The sequence below is a fragment of the Cetorhinus maximus genome, chromosome 6, assembly GCF_964194155.1.
Source record: "Cetorhinus maximus chromosome 6, sCetMax3.hap1.1, whole genome shotgun sequence".
Lineage (NCBI taxonomy): Eukaryota > Metazoa > Chordata > Chondrichthyes > Lamniformes > Cetorhinidae > Cetorhinus > Cetorhinus maximus.
The window spans coordinates 65,653,654-65,673,201 of NC_135884.1; positions in this window are offsets into that span (position 1 = coordinate 65,653,654).

Here is a 19,548-nt window from a genome sequence, read left to right on the forward strand (position 1 = left end):
TTGAGGGGAGAGTGAATGGCAGTGAGGGGAGATTGAATGACAGTGAGGGGAGAGTGAATGACAGTGAGGGGAGAGTGAATGGCAGTGAGGGGAGAGTGAATGACAGTGATAGGGAGAGTGAATGACAGTGAGGGGCGAATGAATGTCAGTGAGAGGAGAGAGAATGACAGTGATAGTTAGACTGAATGACAGTGAGGGGAGAGTGAATGACAGTGAGAGGGAGAGTGAATGACAGTGATAGGGAGAGTGAATGGCAGTGAGGGGAGAGTGAATGACAGAGACAGGGAGAGTGAATGACAGTGAGGGGGGAGTGAATGACAGTGAGGGGAGAGTGAATGACAGTGAGGGGAGAGTGAATGACAGAGATAGGGAGAGTGAATGACAGTGAGGGGAGAGTGAATTACAGTGAGGGGAGAGTGAATGACAGTGAGGGGAGCGTGAATGACTGAGGGGAGAGTGAGTGACAGTGAGGGGAGAGTGAATGACTGTGATAGGGAGAATGAGTGACAGTGAGGGGGAAGTGAATGACAGTGAGGGAAGAGTAAATGACAGTGAGGGGAGAGTGAATGACAGTGAGGGGAGAGTGAATGACAGTGAGGGGAGAGTGAATGACAGTGATAGGGAGAGTGAATGACAGTGAGGGGTGAGTGAATGACAGGGATAGGGAGAGTGAATGACAGTGATAGGGAGAGTGAATGACATTGAGGGGAGAGTGAATGTCAGTGAGGGGAGAGTGAGTGACAGTGAGGGGAGAGTGAGTGTCAGTGAGGGAGACAGTGTATGACAGTGAGGGTAGAGTGAGTGACAGTGTGGGGAGAGTGAATGACAGTGATTGTAAGAGTGACTGAAAGTGAGGGGGGAGAGAATGACAGTGAGGGGAGAGTGAATGACAGTCAGGGTAGAGTGAATGACAGTGAGGGGAAATTGAATGACAGTGAGGGGAGTGTGAATGACAGTGATAGGGAGATTGAGTGACAGTGAGGGTGGAGAGAATGACAGTGAGGGGAGACTCAATGACAGTGAGGGGAGAGTGAATGACAGTGAGGGGAGAGTGAGTGACAGTGAGGGGAGACTGAATGACCGTAAGGGGAGAGTCAATGACAGTAAGGGGAGGGTGAATGATTGTGAGTGGAGAGTGAATGACTGTCAGGGGAGAGTGAATGACAGAGAGGGGGAGAGTGAATGACAGTGATAGGGAGAGTGAATGACACTGAGGGGAGAGTGTGTGAAAGTGCGGGGAGAGTGAATGACAGTGAGGGGAGAGTGAATTACAGTGAGGGGAGAATGAATGACAGTGAGGGGAGAGTGAGTGACAGTGCGGGGAGAGTGAATGACAGTGAGGGGAGAGTGAATGAGAGTGATAGGGAGTGTGAATGTCAGTGAGGGGAGATTGAATGACAGTGAGGGGAGAGTGAATGACAGTGACGGGAGATTGAATGACAGTGAGGGGAGAGTGAATGACAGTGAGGGGAGATTGAATGACAGTGAGGGGAAAGCGAGTGACAGTGAGGGGAGAGTGAATGACAGTGAGGGGTGATTGAATGACAGTGAGGGGGAGTGAATGACAGTGAGGGGAATGTGAATGACATTGATAGGGCGAGTGAATGACAGTGATTGGGAGAGTGAATTACATTGAGGGGAGATTGAATGACAGTGATAGGGATAGTGAATGTCAGTGAGGGGAGAGTGAATGACAGTGAGGGGAGAGTGAATGAATTGTGAGGGGAGAGTGAATGACAGTGATATGGAGAGTGAATTAAAGTGAGGGGAGAGTCATTGACAGTGAGGGGAGAGTGAATGACAGTGAAGGAAGAGTGAGTGAGTGACAGGGGAGACTGAATGACCGTAAGGGGAGAGTGACTGACAGTAAGGGGAGGGTGAATGATTGTGAGTGGAGACTGAATAACAGTCAAGGGAGAGTGAATGTCAGAGAGGGGGAGAGTGAATGGCAGTGATAGGGAGAGTGAATGACACTGAGGGGAGAGTGAATGACAGTGAGGGGCCAGTGAATGACAGTGAGGGAGAGTGAATGACAGTGAGGGGAGAGTGAATGACAGTGAGTGGATAGTGAATGACAGTGAGGGGAGAGTGAGTGACAGTGTGGGGAGAGTGAATGACAGTGAGGGGAGAGTGAGTGACAGTGAGGGTAGAATGAATGACAGTGATAGGGAGAGTGAATGACAGTGAGGGGAGATTGAATGACAGGGAGGTAGAGTGAATCACAGTGATAGGGAGAGTGAATGACAGTGATTGGGAAAGTGAATGATAGTGAGGGGAGAGTGAGTGAAAGTGAGGGGAGAGTGAATGACAGTGAGGGGAGAGTGAATGTCAGTGAGGGGAGAGTGAATGACAGTGAGGGAGAGTGAATGACAGTGAGGGAGATTGAATGAGATTGAGTGGTGAGTGAATGACAGTGAGGGGAGAATGAATGACATTGAGGGAGAGTAAATGACAGTGATAGGGAGAGTGAATGACAGTGAGGGGAGAGTGAGTGACAATGACGGGGGAGTGAATGACAGTGAGGGGGGAATGAATGACAATGAGGGGTGAGTGAATGACAGTGAGGGGAGAGTGAATGACAGTGAGGGGAGAGTGAATGACAGTGAGGGGAGAGTGAGTGACAGTGAGGGGAGAGTGACAGTGAGGGGAGAGTGATTGACAGTGAGGGGAGAGTGAATGACAGTGAGGGGAGAGAGAATGACAATGAGGGGTAGAGTCAATGACAGTGAGGGGAGACTTAATGACAGAGAGGGGAGAGAGAATGAAAGTGGTAGGGAGAGTGAATGACAGTGAGGGGGGAATGAATGACAGTGATAGGGAGAGTGAATGACAGTAATAGGGAGAGTGAATGATATTGAGGGGAGAGTGAATGACAGTGAGGGGAGAGTGAGTGACATTGAGGGGAGAGTGAGTGACAGTGAGGGGAGAGTGAATGACAGTGAGGGTAGAGTGAGTGACAGTGAGGGGAGAGAGAATGACAGTGATCGGCCGAGTGAGTGACGCTGAGGGGGGAGAGAATGACAGTGAGGGGAGAGTGAATGAAAGTGAGAGTAGAGTGAATGACAGTGAGGGGAGAGTGAATGACATTGAGGGGAGAGTGAATGACAGTGATAGGGAGAGTGAGTGGCAGTGAGGGTGGAGAGTATGACTGTGAGGGGAGAGTGAATGACAGTGATGTGAGAGTGAATGACAGTGAGGGGAGAATGAATGACAGTGAGCGGAGAGTGAATGACACTGAGTGGAGACTGAATGACAGTGAGGGGAGAGTGAATGACAGTGAGGGGAGAGTGAGTGACAGTGATAGGGAGAGTGAGTGACAGTGAGGGGAGAATGAATGACAGTGAGGGGAGAATGAGTGACAGTGAGGGGAGAGTGAATGACAGTGAGGGGAATGTGAATGACAGTGAGGGGAGATTGAATGACAGTGAGGGGATAGTGAGTGACAGTGAGGGGTGAGTGAGAGACACTGATATGAAGACTGAATGACAGTGATAGGGAGAGTGAGTGACAGTGAGGGAAGAGTGAATGACAGTGAGGGGCGAGTGAATGACAGTGATAGGCAGAGTGAATGACAGTGAGGGGAGAGTTAATGACAGTAAGGGGAGAGTGAACGCCAGTGAGGGGAGAGTGAATGACAGTGAGGGGAGAGTGAATCACAGTGAGGGGAGAGTGAATGACAGTGAGGGGAGAGTGAATGACAGTGAGGGGAGAGTGAGTGACCGTGAGGGGGAATAGAATGACAGTGAGGTGAGAGTGAATGACAGTGAGGGGAGAGTGAATGACAGTGAGGGGTGAGGGAATGACAGTGAGGGTAGAGTGAATGACAATGAGGGGTAGAGTCAATGACAGTGAGGGGAGACTTAATGACAGAGAGGGGAGAGTGAATGACAGTAATAGGGAGAGTGAATGATATTGAGGGGAGAGTGAATGACAGTGAGGGGAGAGTGAGTGACATTGAGGGGAGAGTGAGTGACAGTGAGGGGAGAGTGAATGACAGTGAGGGTAGAGTGAGTGACAGTGAGGGGAGAGAGAATGACAGTGATCGGCCGAGTGAGTGACGGTGAGGGGGGAGAGAATGACAGTGAGGGGAGAGTGAATGACAGTGAGGGTAGAGTGAATGACAGTGAGGGGAGAGTGAATGACATTGAGGGGAGAGTGAATGACAGTGATAGGAAGAGTGAGTGACAGTGAGGGTGGAGAGTATGACAGTGAGGGGAGAGTGAATGACAGTGATGTGAGAGTGAATGACAGTGAGGGGAGAGTGAATGACAGTGAGCGGAGAGTGAATGACACTGAGTGGAGACTGAATGACAGTGAGGGGAGAGTGAATGACAGTGAGGGGAGAGTGAGTGACAGTGATAGGGAGAGGGAGTGACAGTGAGGGGAGAATGAATGACAGTGAGGGGAGAATGAGTGACAGTGAGGGGAGACTTAATGACAGAGAGGGGAGAGTGAATGACAGTAATAGGGAGAGTGAATGATATTGAGGGGAGAGTGAATGACAGTGAGGGGAGAGTGAGTGACATTGAGGGGAGAGTGAGTGACAGTGAGGGGAGAGTGAATGACAGTGAGGGTAGAGTGAGTGACAATGAGGGGAGAGAGAATGACAGTGATCGGCCGAGTGAGTGACGGTGAGGGGGGAGAGAATGACAGTGAGGGGAGAGTGAATGACAGTGAGGGTAGAGTGAATGACAGTGAGGGGAGAGTGAATGACATTGAGGGGAGAGTGAATGACAGTGATAGGGAGAGTGAGTGACAGTGAGGGTGGAGAGTATGACAGTGAGGGGAGAGTGAATGACAGTGATGTGAGAGTGAATGACAGTGAGGGGAGAGTGAATGGCAGTGAGGGGAGAGTGAGTGACAGTGATAGGGAGAGTGAGTGACAGTGAGGGGAGAAAGAATGACAGTGAGGGGAGAGTGAATGACTGTGAGGGGATAGTGAGTGACAATGAGGGGTGAGTGAGAGACACTGATATGAAGACTGAATGACAGTGATAGGGAGAGTGAGTGACAGTGAGGGAAGAGTGAATGACAGTGAGGGGCGAGTGAATGACAGTGATAGGCAGAGTGAATGACAGTGAGGGGAGAGTGAATGACAGTGATAGGGTGAGTGAATGACAGCGAGGGGAGAGTGAATGACTGTGATAGGGAGAGTGAATGACAGTGAGGGCAGAGTGAATGACAGTCAGGGTAGAGTGAATGACAGTGAGGGGAGAGTGAATGAAAGTTTAAGGGAGAGTGAATGACAGTGAGGGGGGAGTGAATGACAGGGATATGGAGAGTGAATGACAGTGAGGGGACAGAGAGTGACAGTGTGGGGAGAGTGATTGACAGTGAAGGGACAGAGAGTGACAGTGAGGGGAGAGTGAATGACAGTGAGGGGAGAGTGATTGACAGTGACGGGAGATGGAATGACAGTGAGGGGAGAGTGAATCACAGTGAGGGGAGAGTGAATGACAGTGAGGGAGAGTGAATGACAGTGATCGGAGAGTGAATGACAGTGAGGGGAGAGGGAATGACAGTGAGGGAGAGTGAATGACAGTGAGGGGTAGAGTCAATGACAGTGAGGGGAGAGTGAATGACAGTGAGGGGAGAGTGAATGACAGTGATAGGGAGAGTGAATGACATTGAGGGGGAAGTGAATGACAGTGATAGGGAGAGTGAATGACAGTGATAGGGAGAGTGAATGACATTGAGGGGAGACTGAATGAATGTGAGGGGAGAGTGAGTGACAGTGAGTGGAGAGTGAGTGACAGTGAGGGGAGAGTGAATGACAGTGAGGGTAGAGTGAGTGACAGTGAGGGGAGAGAGAATGACAGTGATTGGCCGAGTGAGTGACGGTGAGGGGGGAGAGAATGACAGTGAGGGGAGAATGAATGACATTGAGGGTAGAGTGAATGACAGTGAGGGGAGAGTGAATGACATTGAGGAGAGAGTGAATGACAGTGATAGGGAGAGTGAGTGACAGTGAGGGTGGAGAGTATGACAGTGAGGGGAGAGTGAATGACAGTGATTTGAGAGTAAATGACAGTGAGGGGAGATTGAATGTCAGTGAGGGGAGAGTGAATGACACTGAGTGGAGAGTGAATGACCGTGAGGGGAGAGTGAATGACAGTGAGGGGAGAGTGAGTGACAGTGATAGGGAGAGTGAGAGACAGTGAGGGGAGAATGAATGACAGTGAGGGGAGAGTGAGTGACAGTGAGGGGATAGTGAGTGACAGTGAGGGGTGAGTGTGTGACACTGATATGGAGAGTGAATGACAGTGATAGGGAGAGTGCGTGAGAGTGAGGGAAGAGTGAATGACAGTGAGGGGCGAGTGAATGACAGTGATAGGGAGAGTGAATGACAGTGAGGGGAGAGTGAATGACAGTGATAGGGTGAGTGAATGACAGCGAGGGGAGAGTGAATGACGGTGATAGAGCAGTGTGAAAGACAGTGATGGGAGAGTGAATGACAGTGAGGGGAGAGTGAATGACAGTGAGGGGAGAGTGAATGACAGTGAGGGGTGAGTGAATGACAGTGAGGGGAGAGTGAATCACAATGAGGGGAGAGTGAATCACAGTGAGGGGAGAGTGAATGACAGTGAGGGGAGAGTGAGTGACAGTGAGGGGAGAGTGAGTGACAGTGATAGTGAGAGTGAATGACAGTGAGGGGAGAGTGAATGACAGTGAGGGGAGAGTGAAGCGCAGTGAGGGGTGAGTGAATGACAGTGAGGGGAGGGTGAGTGACAGTGATAGGGAGAGTGAATGACAGTGAGTGGGGAGTGAATCACAGTGAAAGGAGAGTGAATGACAGTGAGGGGAGAGTGAGTGACAGTGAGGGGAGAGTGAATGACAGTGATAGGGAGAGTGAATGACAGTGAGGTGGGAATGAATGACAATGATAGGGAGAGTGAATGACAGTGAGTGGAGCGTGAATGACAGTGATATGGAATGTGAGTGACAGTGAGGGGACAGAGAGTGACACGGAGGGGAGAGTGAATGACAGTGAGGGGACAGAGATTGACAGTGAGGGGAGAGTGAAAGACAGTGAGGGGAGCGTAAATGACAGTGAGCAGAGAGTGAGTGACAGTGAGGGAAGAGTGAATGACAGTGATAGGGAGAGTGAGGGACAGTGAGGTTGAAGAGAATGACAGTGAGGGGAGAGTGAAAGACAGTGAGGGGAGAGTGAATGATAGTGAGGGGAGAGTGAATGACAGTGAGGGGAGCGTGAATGACTGAGGGGAGAGTGAGTGACAGTGAGGGGAGAGTGAATGACAGTGAGGGGGAGAGTGAATGACAGTGAGGGGAGAGTGAATGACAGTGATAAGGAGAGTGAATGACAGTGATAGGGAGAGTGAATGACAGTGATAGGGAGAGTGAATGACAGTGATAGGGAGAGTGAATGACATTGAGAGGAGAGTGAATGACAGTGAGGGGAGAGTGAGTGACAGTGAGGGGAGAGTGAGTGGCAGTGAGGGGAGAGTGATTGACATTGAGGGGAGAGTGAGTGACAGTGAGGGGAGAGTGAATGACAGTGAGGGGAGAAAATGACAGTGAGTGGAGTGTGAATGACAGTGAGCGTAGAATGAATGACAGTGTGGGGAGAGTCAATGCCAGTGAGGGGAGAGTGAATGACAGTGATAGGGAGAGTGAGTGACAGTGAGGGTGGAGAGAATGACAGTGAGGGGAGAGTGAATGACAGTGAGGGGAGAGTGAATGACAGTGAGGGGAGAGTGAATGACACTGAATGGAGAGTGAATGACAGTGAGGGGAGAGTTAATGACACTGATATGGAGAGTGAATGACAGTGAGGGGAGAGTGAATGACAGTGAGGGGAGAGTGAGTTACAGTGATAGGGAGAGAGAGTGACAGAGAGGGGAGAGTGAATGACAGTGAGGTGGGAGTGAATGACAGTGAGGGGAAAGTGAGTGACAGTGAGGGGAGAGTGAATGACAGTGAGGGGAGATTGAATGACAGTGAGGGGAGAGTGAATGACAGTGAGGGGAGATTGAATGACAGTGAGGGGAGAGTGAATGACAGTGAGGGGAGATTGAATGACAGTGAGGGGAAAGCGAGTGACAGTGAGGGGAGAGTGAATGACAGTGAGGGGAGATTGAATGACAGTGAGGGGAGAGTGAGTGACAGTGATAGGGAGAGTGAGAGGCAGTGAGGGGAGAATAAATGACAGTGAGGGGAGAGTGAGTGACAGTGAGGGGATAGTGAGTGACAGTGAAAGGATAGTGAGTGACAGTGAGGGGTGAGTGTGTGACACTGATATGGAGAGTGAATGACAGTGATAGGGAGAGTGCGTGAGAGTGAGGGAAGAGTGAATGACAGTGAGGGGCGAGTGAATGACAGTGATAGGGAGAGTGAATGACAGTGATGGGAGAGTGAATGACAGTGATAGGGTGAGTGAATGACAGCGAGGGGCGAGTGAATGACAGTGATAGGGAGAGTGAATGACAGTGATGGGAGAGTGAATGACAGTGATAGGGTGAGTGAATGACAGCGAGGGGAGGGTGAATGACGGTGATAGGGAGAGTGAATGACAGTGAGGGCAGCGTGAATGACAGTCAGGGGAGAGTGAATGATGGTGATAGGCAGAGTGAATGACAGTGAGGGGAGAGTGAATGACGGTGATAGGCAGTGTGAAAGACAGTGAGGGGAGAGTGAATGACAGTGAGGGGAGAGTGAATGACAGTGAGGGGAGAGTGAATGACAGTGAGGGGAGAGTGAATGACAGTGAGGGGAGAGTGAATCACAATGAGGGGAGACTGAATCACAGTGAGGGGACAGTGAATGACAGTGAGGGGAGAGTGAGTGACAGTGAGGGGAGAGTGAGTGACAGTGATAGTGAGAGTGAATGACAGTGAGGGGAGAGTGAATGACAGTGAGGGGAGAGTGAATCGCAGTGAGGGGTGAGTGAATGACAGTGAGGGGAGGGTGAGTGACAGTGATAGGGAGAGTGAATGACAGTGAGTGGAGAGTGAATCACAGTGAAAGGAGAGTGAATGACAGTGAGGGGAGAGTGAGTGACAGTGAGGGGAGAGTGAATGACAGTGATAGGGAGAGTGAATGACAGTGAGGCGGGAATGAATGACAATGATAGGGAGAGTGAATGACAGTGAGGGGAGCGTGAATGACAGTGATATGGAGAGTGATTGACAGTGAGGGGACAGAGAGTGACAGTGAGGGGAGAGTGAATGACAGTGAGGGGACAGAGAGTGACAGTGAGGGGAGAGTGAATGACAGTGAGGGGAGAGTGAATGTCAGTGAGGGGAGAGTGAAAGGCAGTGAGGGGAGCGTGAATGACAGTGAGCAGAGAGTGAGTGACAGTGAGGGAAGAGTGAATGACAGTGATAGGGAGAGTGAGTGACAGTGAGGGTGATGAGAATGACAGTGAGGGGAGAGTGAAAGACAGTGAGGGGAGAGTGAATGATAGTGAGGGGAGAGTGAATGACAGTGAGGGGAGCGTGAATGACTGAGGGGAGAGTGATTAACATTGAGGGGAGAGTGAATGACTGTGAGAGGGAGAGTGAGTAACAGTGAGGGGGAAGAGAATGACATTGAGAGGAGAGTGAATGACAGTGAGGTTAGAGTGAATGACAGTGAGGGGAGAGTGAATGACAGTGAGGGGAGAGTGAATGACAGTGAGGGGAGAGTGAGTGAAAGTGAGGGGAGAGTGAATGACAGTGAGGGGGAGAGTGAATGACAGTGAGGGGAGAGTGAATGACATTGATAAGGAGAGCGAATGACAGTGATAGGGAGAGTGAATGACAGTGATAGGGAGAGTGAATGACATTGAGAGGAGAGTGAATGACAGTGAGGGGAGAGTGACTGACAGTGAGGGGAGAGTGAGTGACAGTGAGGGGAGAGTGAGTGGCAGTAAGGGGAGAGTGAATGACATTGAGGGGAGAGTGAGTGACAGTGAGGGGAGAGTGAATGACAGTGAGGGGAGAAAATGACAGTGAGTGGAGTGTGAATGACAGTGAGCGTAGAATGAATGACAGTGAGGGGAGAGTCAATGCCAGTGAGGGGAGAGTGAATGACAGTGATAGGGAGAGTGAGTGACAGTGAGGGTGGAGAGAATGACAGTGAGGGGAAAGTGAATGACACTGAATGGAGAGTGAATGACAGTGAGGGGAGAGTTAATGACAGTGATATGGAGAGTGAATGACAGTGAGGGGAGAGTGAATGACCGTGAGGGGAGAGTGAGTGACAGTGATAGGGAGAGAGAGTGACAGAGAGGGGAGAGTGAATGACAGTGAGGGGAGAGTGAGTGACAGTGAGGGGAGAGTGAATGACAGTGAGGGGAGAGTGAATGACATTGAGGAGAGAGTGAATGACAGTGAGGGGAGAGTGAATGACAGTGAGGGAAGAGTGAATGACAGGGAGGGGAGAGTGAATAAGAGTGAAAGGGAGAGTAAATGACAGTGATAGGGAGAGTGAATGACAGTGAGGGGAGAGAGAATGACAGTGAGGGGGGAGTTAATGACAGTGAGGAGAGGGTGAATGACAGTGAGGGGAGAGTGAATGATGGTGACGGGGGATTGAAAGACAGTGAGGGGAAAGTGAGTGACAGTGAGGGGAAAGTGAATGACAGTGAGGGGAGATTGAATGACAGTGAGGGGAGAGTGAATGACAGTGAGGGGAGATTGAATGACAGTGAGGGGAGAGTGAATGAAAGTGAGGGGAGATTGAATGACAGTGAGGGGAATGCGAGTGACAGTGAGGGGAGAGTGAGTGACAGTGAGGAGAGATTGAATGACAGTGAGGGGGTGTGAATGACAGTGAGGGGAAAGTGAATGACAGTGATAGGGAGAGTGAATGACAGTGAGAGGAGATTGAATGACAGTGAGGGGATAGTGAGTGACAGTGAGGGGAGAGTGAATGACAGTGAGGGGAGATTGAATGACAGTGAGGGGAGAGTGAATGACAGTGAGGGGAAAGTGAATGACAGTGATAGGGAGAGTGAATGACAGTGATTGGGAGAGTGAATTACAGTGAGGGGAGAGTGAATGACAGTGATAGGGATAGTGAAAGTCAGTGAGGGGAGAGTGAATGACAGTGAGGGGGGAGTGAATGACAGTGAGGGGATAGAGAATGACAGTGAGGGGAGAGTGAATGACAGAGAGGGGAGAGTGAATGACAGTGATATGGAGAGTGAATTACAGTAAGGGGAGAGTCATTGACAGTGAGGGGAGAGTGAATGACAGTGAGGGGAGAGTGAATGACAGTGAGGGGAGAGTGAATGACAGTGATAGGGAGAGTGAATGACACTGAGGGGAGAGTGAGTGACAGTGAGGGGAGAGTGAATGACAGTGAGGGGAGAGTGAATGACAGTGAGGGGAGAATGAATGACAGTCAGGGGAGAGTGAGTGACAGTGCGGGGAGAGTGAATGACAGTGAGGGGAGAGTGAATGAGAGTGATAGGGAGAGTGAATGACAATGAGGGGAGAGTGAATGACAGTGAGGGAGAGTGAATGACAGTGAGGGCAGAGTGAATGACAGTGAGGGGCCAGTGAATGACAGTGAGGGAGAGAGAATGACAGTGAGGGGAGAGTGAATGTCAGTGAGTGGAGAGTGAATGACAGTGAGGGGAGAGTGAATGACAGTGAGGGGAGAGTGAATGACAGTGGGGGGAGAGTGAGTGACAGTGAGGGGAGAATGAATGACAGTGACAGGGAGAGTGAATGACAGTGAGGGGAGTTTTAATGACAGGGACGTAGAGTGAATGACAGTGATAGGGAGAGTGAATGACAGTGATGGGGAAAGTGAATGATAGTGAGGGGAGACTTAGTGAAAGTGTGGGGATAGTGAATGACAGTGAGGGGAGAGTGAATGTCAGTGAGGGGAGAGTGAACGACAGTGAGGGAGAGTGAATGACAGTGAGGGAGAGTGAATGACAGTGAGTGGTGAGTGAATGACAGTGAGGGGAGAATGAATGACATTGAGGTAGAGTAAATAACAGTGATAGAGAGAGTGAATGACAGTGAGGGGAGAGTGAGTGACAAAGACGGGGGAGTGACTGACAGTGAGGGGGGAATGAATGACAGTGAGCGGTCAGTGAATGACAGTGAGGGGAGAGTGAATGAGAGTGAGGATAGAGTGAATGACAGTGATGGGATAGTGAATGACAGTGAGGGGAGAGTAAATACAGTGAGGGGTGAGTGAATGACAGTGAGGGGAGATTGAATGACAGTGAGGGGAGAGAGAATGACAGTGAGGGGATAGTGAATGACAGTGAGCGGAGAGTGAGTGACAGTGAGCGGAGAGTGAGTGACAGTGAGGGGAGAGTGAATGACATTGAAAGGGAGAGTGAGTGACAGTGAGGGGAGAGTGAATGACAGTGAGGGCAGAGTTAATGAAAGTGAGGGGAGAGTAAATGACAGTGAGGGCAGAGTGAATGACAGTGAGTGGTGCTTGAATGACAGTGAGGGGAGAGTGAATGACAGTGAGGGGGAGTGAATGACATTGAGGGGAGATTGAATGACAGTGAGGGAGAGTGAATGACAGTGAGGGGAGAGTGAATGACAGTGAGGGGAGAGTGAATGACAGTGAGGGCAGAGTGAATGACAGTGATTGGGAGAGTGAATGACAGTGAGGGGAGTGTGAATGACAGTGAGCGGAGTGTGAATGACAGTGAGGGGAGATTGAATGACAGTGAGGGAGACTGAATGACAGTGATGGGAGAGTGAATGACAGTGAGGGAGAATGAGTGACAGTGATAGGGAGAGTGAATGACAGTGAGGGGAGAGTGAATGATAGTGAGGGAGAGTGAATGACAGTGAGTGGAGAGTGAATGACAATGACGGGAGAGTGAGTGACAGTGAGGGGAGAGTGAATGGCAGTGAGGGGAGAGTGAGTACAGTGAGGGGAGAGTGAATGACAGTGAGGGGCGAGAATGACAGTGAGGGGAGCGTGAATGACCGTGAGCGTAGAATGAATGACAGTGAGGGGAGAGTCAATGACAGTGAGGGGAGACTGAATGACAGTGATAGGGAGAGTGAGTGACAGTGAGGGTGGAGAGAATGACAGTGAGGGGAGAGTGAAAGAGAGTGAGTGGAGAGTGAATGACAGTAAGGGGAGAGTGAATGACAGTGAGGGGAGAGTGATTGACACTGATTGGAGAGTGAATGACAGTGAGGGGAGAGTGAATGACAATGATAGGGAGAGTGAATGACAGTGAGGGGAGAGTGAATGACAGTGACGGGAGAGTGAGTGACAGTGATAGGGAGAGAGAGTAACAGTGAGGGGAGAGTGAATGACAGTGAGGGGAGAGTGAGTGACAGTGAGGGGAGAGTGAATGACAGTGAGGGGAGAGTGAATGACATTGAGGAGAGATTGAATCACAGTGAGGGGAGAGTGAATGTCAGGGAGGGGAGAGTGAATGAGAGTGATAGGCAGAGTGAATGACAGTGAGGGGAGATTGAATGACAGTGAGGGGAGAGTGAATGACAGTGAGGGGAGATTGAATGACAGTGAGGGGAGAGTGAATGAAAGTGAGGGGAGATTGAATGACAGTGAGGGGAATGCGAGTGACAGTGAGGGGAGAGTGAGTGACAGTGAGGAGAGATTGAATGACAGTGAGGGGGTGTGAATGACAGTGAGGGGAAAGTGAATGACAGTGATAGGGAGAGTGAATGACAGTGAGAGCAGATTGAATGACAGTGAGGGGATAGTGAGTGACAGTGAGGGGAGAGTGAATGACAGTGAGGGGAGATTGAATGACAGTGAGGGGAGAGTGAACGACAGTGAGGGAGAGTGAATGACAGTGAGGGAGAGTGAATGACAGTGAGTGGTGAGTGAATGACAGTGAGGGGAGAATGAATGACATTGAGGTAGAGTAAATAACAGTGATAGAGAGAGTGAATGACAGTGAGGGGAGAGTGAGTGACAAAGACGGGGGAGTGACTGACAGTGAGGGGGGAATGAATGACAGTGAGCGGTCAGTGAATGACAGTGAGGGGAGAGTGAATGAGAGTGAGGGGAGAGTGAATGACAGTGATGGGATAGTGAATGACAGTGAGGGGAGAGTAAATACAGTGAGGGGTGAGTGAATGACAGTGAGGGGAGATTGAATGACAGTGAGGGGAGAGAGAATGTCAGTGAGGGGATAGTGAATGACAGTGAGCGGAGAGTGAGTGACAGTGAGCGGAGAGTGAGTGACAGTGAGGGGAGAGTGAATGACATTGAAAGGGAGAGTGAGTGACAGTGAGGGGAGAGTGAATGACAGTGAGGGCAGAGTTAATGACAGTGAGGGGAGAGTAAATGACCGTGAGGGCAGAGTGAATGACAGTGAGTGGTGCTTGAATGACAGTGAGGGGAGAGTGAATGACAGTGAGGGGGAGTGAATGACATTGAGGGGAGATTGAATGACAGTGAGGGAGAGTGAATGACAGTGAGGGGAGAGTGAATGACAGTGAGGGGAGAGTGAATGACAGTGAGGGCAGAGTGAATGACAGTGATTGGGAGAGTGAATGACAGTGAGGGGAGTGTGAATGACAGTGAGCGGAGTGTGAATGACAGTGAGGGGAGAGTGAATGACAGTGTGGGCAGAGAGAATGACAGTGAGGGAGAGTGAATGACAGTGAGGGGAGATTGAATGACAGTGAGGGAGACTGAATGACAGTGATGGGAGAGTGAATGACAGTGAGGGAGAATGAGTGACAGTGATAGGGAGAGTGAATGACAGTGAGGGGAGAGTGAATGATAGTGAGGGAGAGTGAATGACAGTGAGGGGAGAGTGAATGACAATGACGGGAGAGTGAGTGACAGTGAGGGGAGAGTGAATGGCAGTGAGGGGAGAGTGAGTACAGTGAGGGGAGAGTGAATGACAGTGAGGGGCGAGAATGACAGTGAGGGGAGCGTGAATGACCGTGAGCGTAGAATGAATGACAGTGAGGGGAGAGTCAATGACAGTGAGGGGAGACTGAATGACAGTGATAGGGAGAGTGAGTGACAGTGAGGGTGGAGAGAATGACAGTGAGGGGAGAGTGAAAGAGAGTGAGTGGAGAGTGAATGACAGTAAGGGGAGAGTGAATGACAGTGAGGGGAGAGTGATTGACACTGATTGGAGAGTGAATGACAGTGAGGGGAGAGTGAATGACAATGATAGGGAGAGTGAATGACAGTGAGGGGAGAGTGAATGACAGTGAGGGGAGAGTGAGTGACAGTGATAGGGAGAGAGAGTAACAGTGAGGGGAGAGTGAATGACAGTGAGGGGAGAGTTAGTGACAGTGAGGGGAGAGTGAATGACAGTGAGGGGAGAGTGAATGACATTGAGGAGAGATTGAATCACAGTGAGGGGAGAGTGAATGACAGGGAGGGGAGAGTGAATGAGAGTGATAGGGAGAGTGAATGACAGTGAGGGGAGATTGAATGACAGTGAGGGGAGAGTGAATGACAGTGAGGGGAGATTGAATGACAGTGAGGGGAGAGTGAATGAAAGTGAGGGGAGATTGAATGACAGTGAGGGGAATGCGAGTGACAGTGAGGGGAGAGTGAGTGACAGTGAGGAGAGATTGAATGACAGTGAGGGGGTGTGAATGACAGTGAGGGGAAAGTGAATGACAGTGATAGGGAGAGTGAATGACAGTGAGAGGAGATTGAATGACAGTGAGGGGATAGTGAGTGACAGTGAGGGGAGAGTGAATGACAGTGAGGGGAGATTGAATGACAGTGAGGGGAGAGTGAATGACAGTGAGGGGAAAGTGAATGACAGTGATAGGGAGAGTGAATGACAGTGATTGGGAGAGTGAATTACAGTGAGGGGAGAGTGAATGACAGTGATAGGGATAGTGAAAGTCAGTGAGGGGAGAGTGAATGACAGTGAGGGGGGAGTGAATGACAGTGAGGGGATAGAGAATGACAGTGAGGGGAGAGTGAATGACAGAGAGGGGAGAGTGAATGACAGTGATATGGAGAGTGAATTACAGTAAGGGGAGAGTCATTGACAGTGAGGGGAGAGTGAATGACAGTGAGGGGAGAGTGAATGACAGTGAGGGGAGAGTGAATGACAGTGATAGGGAGAGTGAATGACACTGAGGGGAGAGTGAGTGACAGTGAGGGGAGAGTGAATGACAGTGAGGGGAGAGTGAATGACAGTGAGGGGAGAATGAATGACAGTCAGGGGAGAGTGAGTGACAGTGCGGGGAGAGTGAATGACAGTGAGGGGAGAGTGAATGAGAGTGATAGGGAGAGTGAATGACAATGAGGGGAGAGTGAATGACAGTGAGGGAGAGTGAATGACAGTGAGGGCAGAGTGAATGACAGTGAGGGGCCAGTGAATGACAGTGAGGGAGAGAGAATGACAGTGAGGGGAGAGTGAATGTCAGTGAGTGGAGAGTGAATGACAGTGAGGGGAGAGTGAATGACAGTGAGGGGAGAGTGAATGACAGTGGGGGGAGAGTGAGTGACAGTGAGGGGAGAATGAATGACAGTGACAGGGAGAGTGAATGACAGTGAGGGGAGTTTTAATGACAGGGACGTAGAGTGAATGACAGTGATAGGGAGAGTGAATGACAGTGATGGGGAAAGTGAATGATAGTGAGGGGAGACTTAGTGAAAGTGTGGGGATAGTGAATGACAGTGAGGGGAGAGTGAATGTCAGTGAGGGGAGAGTGAACGACAGTGAGGGAGAGTGAATGACAGTGAGGGAGAGTGAATGACAGTGAGTGGTGAGTGAATGACAGTGAGGGGAGAATGAATGACATTGAGGTAGAGTAAATAACAGTGATAGAGAGAGTGAATGACAGTGAGGGGAGAGTGAGTGACAAAGACGGGGGAGTGACTGACAGTGAGGGGGGAATGAATGACAGTGAGCGGTCAGTGAATGACAGTGAGGGGAGAGTGAATGAGAGTGAGGATAGAGTGAATGACAGTGATGGGATAGTGAATGACAGTGAGGGGAGAGTAAATACAGTGAGGGGTGAGTGAATGACAGTGAGGGGAGATTGAATGACAGTGAGGGGAGAGAGAATGACAGTGAGGGGATAGTGAATGACAGTGAGCGGAGAGTGAGTGACAGTGAGCGGAGAGTGAGTGACAGTGAGGGGAGAGTGAATGACATTGAAAGGGAGAGTGAGTGACAGTGAGGGGAGAGTGAATGACAGTGAGGGCAGAGTTAATGAAAGTGAGGGGAGAGTAAATGACAGTGAGGGCAGAGTGAATGACAGTGAGTGGTGCTTGAATGACAGTGAGGGGAGAGTGAATGACAGTGAGGGGGAGTGAATGACATTGAGGGGAGATTGAATGACAGTGAGGGAGAGTGAATGACAGTGAGGGGAGAGTGAATGACAGTGAGGGGAGAGTGAATGACAGTGAGGGCAGAGTGAATGACAGTGATTGGGAGAGTGAATGACAGTGAGGGGAGTGTGAATGACAGTGAGCGGAGTGTGAATGACAGTGAGGGGAGATTGAATGACAGTGAGGGAGACTGAATGACAGTGATGGGAGAGTGAATGACAGTGAGGGAGAATGAGTGACAGTGATAGGGAGAGTGAATGACAGTGAGGGGAGAGTGAATGATAGTGAGGGAGAGTGAATGACAGTGAGTGGAGAGTGAATGACAATGACGGGAGAGTGAGTGACAGTGAGGGGAGAGTGAATGGCAGTGAGGGGAGAGTGAGTACAGTGAGGGGAGAGTGAATGACAGTGAGGGGCGAGAATGACAGTGAGGGGAGCGTGAATGACCGTGAGCGTAGAATGAATGACAGTGAGGGGAGAGTCAATGACAGTGAGGGGAGACTGAATGACAGTGATAGGGAGAGTGAGTGACAGTGAGGGTGGAGAGAATGACAGTGAGGGGAGAGTGAAAGAGAGTGAGTGGAGAGTGAATGACAGTAAGGGGAGAGTGAATGACAGTGAGGGGAGAGTGATTGACACTGATTGGAGAGTGAATGACAGTGAGGGGAGAGTGAATGACAATGATAGGGAGAGTGAATGACAGTGAGGGGAGAGTGAATGACAGTGACGGGAGAGTGAGTGACAGTGATAGGGAGAGAGAGTAACAGTGAGGGGAGAGTGAATGACAGTGAGGGGAGAGTGAGTGACAGTGAGGGGAGAGTGAATGACAGTGAGGGGAGAGTGAATGACATTGAGGAGAGATTGAATCACAGTGAGGGGAGAGTGAATGTCAGGGAGGGGAGAGTGAATGAGAGTGATAGGCAGAGTGAATGACAGTGAGGGGAGATTGAATGACAGTGAGGGGAGAGTGAATGACAGTGAGGGGAGATTGAATGACAGTGAGGGGAGAGTGAATGAAAGTGAGGGGAGATTGAATGACAGTGAGGGGAATGCGAGTGACAGTGAGGGGAGAGTGAGTGACAGTGAGGAGAGATTGAATGACAGTGAGGGGGTGTGAATGACAGTGAGGGGAAAGTGAATGACAGTGATAGGGAGAGTGAATGACAGTGAGAGCAGATTGAATGACAGTGAGGGGATAGTGAGTGACAGTGAGGGGAGAGTGAATGACAGTGAGGGGAGATTGAATGACAGTGAGGGGAGAGTGAACGACAGTGAGGGAGAGTGAATGACAGTGAGGGAGAGTGAATGACAGTGAGTGGTGAGTGAATGACAGTGAGGGGAGAATGAATGACATTGAGGTAGAGTAAATAACAGTGATAGAGAGAGTGAATGACAGTGAGGGGAGAGTGAGTGACAAAGACGGGGGAGTGACTGACAGTGAGGGGGGAATGAATGACAGTGAGCGGTCAGTGAATGACAGTGAGGGGAGAGTGAATGAGAGTGAGGGGAGAGTGAATGACAGTGATGGGATAGTGAATGACAGTGAGGGGAGAGTAAATACAGTGAGGGGTGAGTGAATGACAGTGAGGGGAGATTGAATGACAGTGAGGGGAGAGAGAATGTCAGTGAGGGGATAGTGAATGACAGTGAGCGGAGAGTGAGTGACAGTGAGCGGAGAGTGAGTGACAGTGAGGGGAGAGTGAATGACATTGAAAGGGAGAGTGAGTGACAGTGAGGGGAGAGTGAATGACAGTGAGGGCAGAGTTAATGACAGTGAGGGGAGAGTAAATGACCGTGAGGGCAGAGTGAATGACAGTGAGTGGTGCTTGAATGACAGTGAGGGGAGAGTGAATGACAGTGAGGGGGAGTGAATGACATTGAGGGGAGATTGAATGACAGTGAGGGAGAGTGAATGACAGTGAGGGGAGAGTGAATGACAGTGAGGGGAGAGTGAATGACAGTGAGGGCAGAGTGAATGACAGTGATTGGGAGAGTGAATGACAGTGAGGGGAGTGTGAATGACAGTGAGCGGAGTGTGAATGACAGTGAGGGGAGAGTGAATGACAGTGTGGGCAGAGAGAATGACAGTGAGGGAGAGTGAATGACAGTGAGGGGAGATTGAATGACAGTGAGGGAGACTGAATGACAGTGATGGGAGAGTGAATGACAGTGAGGGAGAATGAGTGACAGTGATAGGGAGAGTGAATGACAGTGAGGGGAGAGTGAATGATAGTGAGGGAGAGTGAATGACAGTGAGGGGAGAGTGAATGACAATGACGGGAGAGTGAGTGACAGTGAGGGGAGAGTGAATGGCAGTGA